Source organism: Ovis canadensis, chromosome 2, assembly GCF_042477335.2.
Source record: "Ovis canadensis isolate MfBH-ARS-UI-01 breed Bighorn chromosome 2, ARS-UI_OviCan_v2, whole genome shotgun sequence".
NCBI lineage: Eukaryota > Metazoa > Chordata > Mammalia > Artiodactyla > Bovidae > Ovis > Ovis canadensis.
The window spans coordinates 46,523,949-46,530,222 of NC_091246.1; positions in this window are offsets into that span (position 1 = coordinate 46,523,949).

A 6,274-nucleotide genomic window follows, 5' to 3' on the forward strand; every position below is an offset into this window, starting at 1 on the left:
GAAAAACCAATAAATAAAATTAGATTCCTGCCATAAAACTAACAGGAGAGTCAAACTGACTTTAGGATTTTTGTTTCTTCCCTTGTGTTTTATTTATTTTATTTTTAAAATTAAATGGCACTAGTGGTAAAGAATCTGCCTGCCACGGCAGGAGAAGTGAGAGACACTGGTTCTATCTCTGGGTTGGGAAGATCCCCTGGAGGAGGGCATGGCAACCCCCCAGTTGCCAGTGAGACAGTTGCCAGTGGGATTCTTGCCTAGAGAGTCCCATGGATAGAGCAGCCTGGCAGACTATGATCCATCAGATCACAAAGAGTCAGACAGGACTGAAACGACTGAGCACATGCATGCATAGTTGATTTACAATGTTGTGTTATTTACTGCTATATTACAAAGTGATTCAGTTATACAGATATACACATTCTTTTTAAAGAATATTCTTTTACATTATGGTTTATCATAGCGTATTAGACACAGTTCTCTGTACTATACTGTAGGACTTTGTTGCTTATCCATTCCATATGTAAGAGCCTACATCTGCTAACCCACTTTATCCCTCTCCTACCCCTTCCACCATGGCAATCACCAGTCTGGATTTTTCTTAATAAGAAATTAATCCATTGTGTATTTCTAAATCATATAATGTGTTTATGAATACAAGTAAATCAAGCTGAGAAGAAAAGTGAAGGACCTAGGGGATAGTCAAGGAGACTGCGATTAGTCCTAGATATGCTGAGAAAGTGCTGTGCTGTAGTCGCTCAGTTGTGTCCAGCTGGTTCCTCTGTCCATGGGGATTCTTCTGGCAAGCGATGTCTGCCTCCAGGGGATCTTCACAACCCAGGGATCATACCCACATCTGCCTGCATCTCCCGCATTGCAGGCCGAATCCTTACCCACTGAGCCACTTGGGAAGCCCCCAAATGTATTGTACTTACCTTAATTTATAATACTTTATTGTTAAAAAGTGCTAGCCATCATCTGAACTTTCAGCCAGTCATCATCATTTGGAGGGTTTTGCACTGATGTTGATGGCTGCTGACTGATCAGAGTGGTGGTTGTTGAGGACTGAGGTGGCTGTGACAATTTCCTGACATAAAACAGCAATGAAGTTTGTTACATTGATTAACTTTCTTTTATGAACATTTTCTCTGTAGCTTGTAATGTTGTTTGATAATATTTCACTTATTGTAGGACTTTCAAAATTGGAGCCAGTTCTCTCAAAACTTACAATTGTGTTATCAACTAAGTTTTATATAATATTCTAAAACTTTCCTTGTAATTTCAATGATCTTCAAAGTGTCTTCATCCAGGAGTAGGTTCTGTCTCAAGAAGCCACTTTCTTTGTGCATTTAAGAAGCAACTCCTCATTCATTAAGTTTTAATTATGGGATGTTGGCAATTCAGTCACATCTTTAGGCTTCACTTTTCTTTTGGTTCCCTTTCACCACATCTGTAGTTACTTCTTCCAGTGAAGTCTTGAACTCCTCAAATCACCCAAGAAATTTGGAATCAAATTCTTCCAAACTTCTGTGTATGTTGATATTTTGACCTCTTTTCATGAATCATGGATGTTTTTAACAGCATTTAGAAAGGTAAATCCTTTCCAGAATGTTTTCGAATGATTTTACTTAGATTCATCAGAGGAATCACTATATGTGGCAGCCAGAGCATTACAAAACGTGTTTCTTATATAAGACTTGAAGGTCAAAATTGTTCCTTGACCCACGGCTGCAGAATGGATGCTGTGTTAGCAAGCATGAAAACATAATTATTCTCATTGTACATCACCATCAGAATCTTTGGGTGATCAGGTGCATTTTTAATAAACATTCATATTAAGGGAACTTTTTTCTGAGAAGTAGGTCTCCAGTGGACTTAAAATATTCAGTAAACCATGATTTTCAACAAATGTGCTGTCATTCAGGCTTTGTTGATCCATTTAGAGAGCTCAGGGAGAATCAGTTTAGTGTTATTCTTAAGGGCCCTAAGATTTTTGGAATGGTAAGTGATTATTGGCTTCAATCATATGCATTAACCCTAATAAGAGAATCAATCTGTCCTTTGGATCTTGGAAACCAGTTATTGACTTGTATTCTGCATCTATGAACGTCCAAGATGGCATCTTCTGGCAATAGAAGAATATTCATCTACATTAAAACTCTGTTATATAATGTAGCCACATTCATTAATCTTCTTACCTAGAACTTCTGGATAACCTGCCATAGCTTCTACATCAGCACTTTCTTCTTCCTCTTGAAATGTTATGATTATAAAGATGACTTCTTTCCTGAAGCTTCATGTATCAACTTTTCCTGGGTTTAATTTTTTTTTTCTGCAGGTTCCTTACTTTTTTTCACTCTTCATAGAAGTGAAGAGAGTTAGGACCTTGCTCTGGTTGAGGCTTAGGGAATGCTGTGACTAGCTTGGTCTTCTATTAAGACCACTAAAACTTTCTCCATGTCAGTAATAAGACTACTTTGCCTTTTCTTTCTTTTTTTTTAATCATTCATGTGTTCACTGGAGTACCACTTTAAATTTCCTTCAAGAACTTTTTGTTTGCATTCATAACTTGAGAATGACTCATCAAGGCAGACAAACCTTGGCTGAAGTCCACACTTTCCTATTAGCTATGTAGCATTGGCATAGAGTGACCAGATGTCCTAATTTGCTGAGAGCTGAAGGGATTTCCTGGAAGCAAGGATTTTCAGCTTCTCACACAGCTTCCTCACTAAGCCTAATCATTTCTAGATTTTATTAATAATTTAAAGTGAGAGATATGTGACTCTTCCCTTTGCTTGAACACTTTGCTAAGCCACTGTAAGGTTATTAATTGGCCTAAATTTAATATTACTGTACCTCAGGGAATAGGGAGGGCTGAGGAGAGGGAGATGGAAGAATGGCCAAACCGGTTAGTGGAACAGTCAAACACACACAGCACTCGTCAGTTATGTTTGCTGTCTTATGCTGGCATGGTTTGTGACGCCCCCTCCAGTCACAATAGTGACATCAGAGGTCACTGATCACTGTAACAAATATAAAAATATTTAAGTTTGGAGTATTGTGAGAAGTAGCCAAATATGACACAGAGACATGAGGTGAGCAAGTGCCCTTGGGAAAGGGCATGAATAGACTTGTTGGAGGCAGGGTTTTCACAAACCTCCAACTTGTAAAAAAAAAAAAAAAGCAACATTTGTGAAGCACGACAAAATGAGGTATGCCTGTAATGCTCTTATGATAGACTCCAGAGAGCTCTGTGCTCCACTCTCCTTTCTATGTGAGGACAACCAGAAGAAGGTCTTTTATGAATTGGAAGTGGGATCCCACCAGGCTCCAGATCTGTGTGCACCTCTTCTTACACTTGCTGTCTTTCACAAGGACTATGAAAAATAAATTTCTGTTGTTTATAAGCCATAAACTTCATGGTATGATAGTATAGCAGCCCAAATGGACTAAGCAAGTGAAATCTCTCTTTCTAATCCTTTTCTTGCTCCAAGTGCTGAAATGCCTTTCTTTTTCCACCATCTACCCTCTCAACATCAATCTGCCCTTAGGTGCTTATTTGCACAAGTGGTTGCTTTGAAATCATTTTGTAATGCTTGGTATCTTCTTTCCTATGTTGTGGAAACTGGACCTGACTAATGTCCTTTGAATAAGGTTTTCTTTAATCAAAAAGAAAAATTTAAAAAGAAATTAACTCATTTAAATGTATACCCTACGTGGACTGCAAGGAGGTCCAACCAGTCCATCCTAAAGGAGATCAGTCCTGGGTGTTCATTGGAAGGCCTGATGCTAAAGCTGAAACTCCAATACTTTGGCCACCTCATGTGAAGAGTTGACTCATTGGAAAAGACTCTGATGCTGGGAGGAATTGGGAGCAGGAAGAGAAGGGGATAACAGAGGATGAGATGGCTGGATGGCATCACCGACTCAATGCACATGAGTTTGAGTGAACTCTTGGAGTTGGTGATTGACAGGGAGGCCTGGCGTGCTGCAGTTCATGGGGTTGCAGAGTCGGACATGAGTGAGCAACTGAACTGAACTGAACTGAACTGAACTGATTGATACTATTGAAATCAATTTCTTGTTTAAGAAATCCTTTGAAGGTAGAATACCTATTGAGTTAGTTTAGTGGATTGTTTTATATCTAATTGACTCTCTCCTCTTGAATCTGTGAGAGATTCTTGACACTTTTTACACTGCCATTTTGTATCTATTCAGGAACTGCAAAGCAGTTTAATTTGAGCCCAAGAGAAGAAATAACCAAGAACTGAGGTCATTTTAGTGTTGTAATTTTTGACCTTTTAAAGTTATGAATATTTTTGAGAATCAGATGAAAATTATGGAACGTATCACATAAAATACTTGTTTATCTACACACACTCATCTACAACTGCACGCAAAATTTCTCAGGTTTTTCCACTCCTTGAATCTGATTCACAAGCTTGTGTTGTAATCTCTAAGAGGGATTATATGTCTTGGGAGGCAGAACATAGAACAAAAGGAAGCAGTGATATTTGTGTGACTAATCAATTTTTCTTTATGCTCTTGAGATTATATGCTTTGTTTCCAATAGAAAAATGAGAGCATATATAACAATATGCATGTTAAGTCACTTGAGTCACATCCAACTCTATGATCATATGGACTGTAGCCCTCCAGGCTCCTCTGTTCATGGGATTCTCCAGGCAAGAAAACTGGAGTGCGTTGCCATGACCTCCTCTAGGGAATCTTCCCAACCCAGGGATCGAACATGTGTCTTTTAGGTCTTCTGCATTGGCAGGCAGATTCTTTATCACTAACACCACCTGGGAAGCTGTATGCAACAATACCAGAGAATATTTATGTCACTTCTTAATATAGAAGAGCCTGATGAAATAGCATCTGAAATGATTTATTTTCTGAGTCAATCATCTGAGTAATTAAAACAATTACAACAACACAAATTGAGAATAACTGGCCTAAATTAAAAAATTAGGGTAGGTGGAAATTGGGGCACCTTAAACAGATTATTCTCCTGAGAGGATGGCATTAGTATGATAATTGTTGGATAAACTCAAGGAGGACCATGGAAAGAGATCAGAGATGGTTTATTTGGAAATTGTGGACACTGGCATAAGCAAGCAAAAGAGTTTCATAAGGACAATATCATTTTAAACTTTCTAAACATTGTCTAGTTTATATTTCCTTCCACCCAAATCATCATCCTTACTGATTTTATTTTGACTAGGTGACTTTTATTTTTAACATGGTATAGTTCAAGTATATGATATTGTTGTTACCCCAAAGTCTAGGAAAATTAGCAGCAACTTGTTGTTTAGTTGCTAAATCGTGGCCAACTCTTTGTGACCCCATGGACTGTGGCCTTCCAGGCTTCTCCATCCATGGGATTTCCCAAACAAGCATACTGGAGTGGGTTGCCATTTCCTTCTTCATGGGTTCTTCCTGACCCAGGGATTGAACCCATATCTCCTGCTTGGTAGGCAAATTTCTTTATCACTGAATCATCCTAAGACAAATGTAAAATCAGATCAAGAAAACATAGCACACAACCATATGGCTTCAGGATGAGTTACCAGACTGAGAAGAAGGGCAAACCAGTCTTCTCAGCAACTCTACTTTCTAGTCCATTCAACCACCATCTTTCCATTACTCATTCAGAATATTGAGTCTATTTCTTTATTTTATGTTATAATGTATTTTAACATGGACTCTACAGTATGTAGGCTTCAGTAGTTGTGGAGCATGGGCTCTTGGGCCTACAGGCTCAGTAATACAGTACAGGCTTAGTTGCTCCATGGCATGTGGGATCCTCCTGGACAAGGGATTGAACCCATGTCCTCTGCATTGCAAGGCAGACTCTCAACCAATAGACCACCAGGGAAGCCCCTCCATTTCTTTAAGAAATATTTTTTGCCTCTTTATTGGTATATCTATTTGATGAAATGGTGTCTTCATAACAGGCTTTAAGCACGATTTACTTTAGTTTTTTAATGTATTTTTCAATGGTTGTTTTAAAGTCTTTGTCTTGTTAAATCTGACATCTAGTTCTTCTCAAAGACAGTTTCTGTTCCCTGTTTTTTTGCCTGAGTATGTGTCAAATGTTCCTCTTTCTTTACACCTCTCATGCTGTTGTTGAAAGTTGAATATTTTAGGTAATATATTGTAGCAACTCTGGATACTGATTCCCCTCACTACTCTCCTGACTTGTTGCTGTTTGCTTGTTTGTTTAGTGATCTGCTATATATATATATATATACACATATATATAAAAATG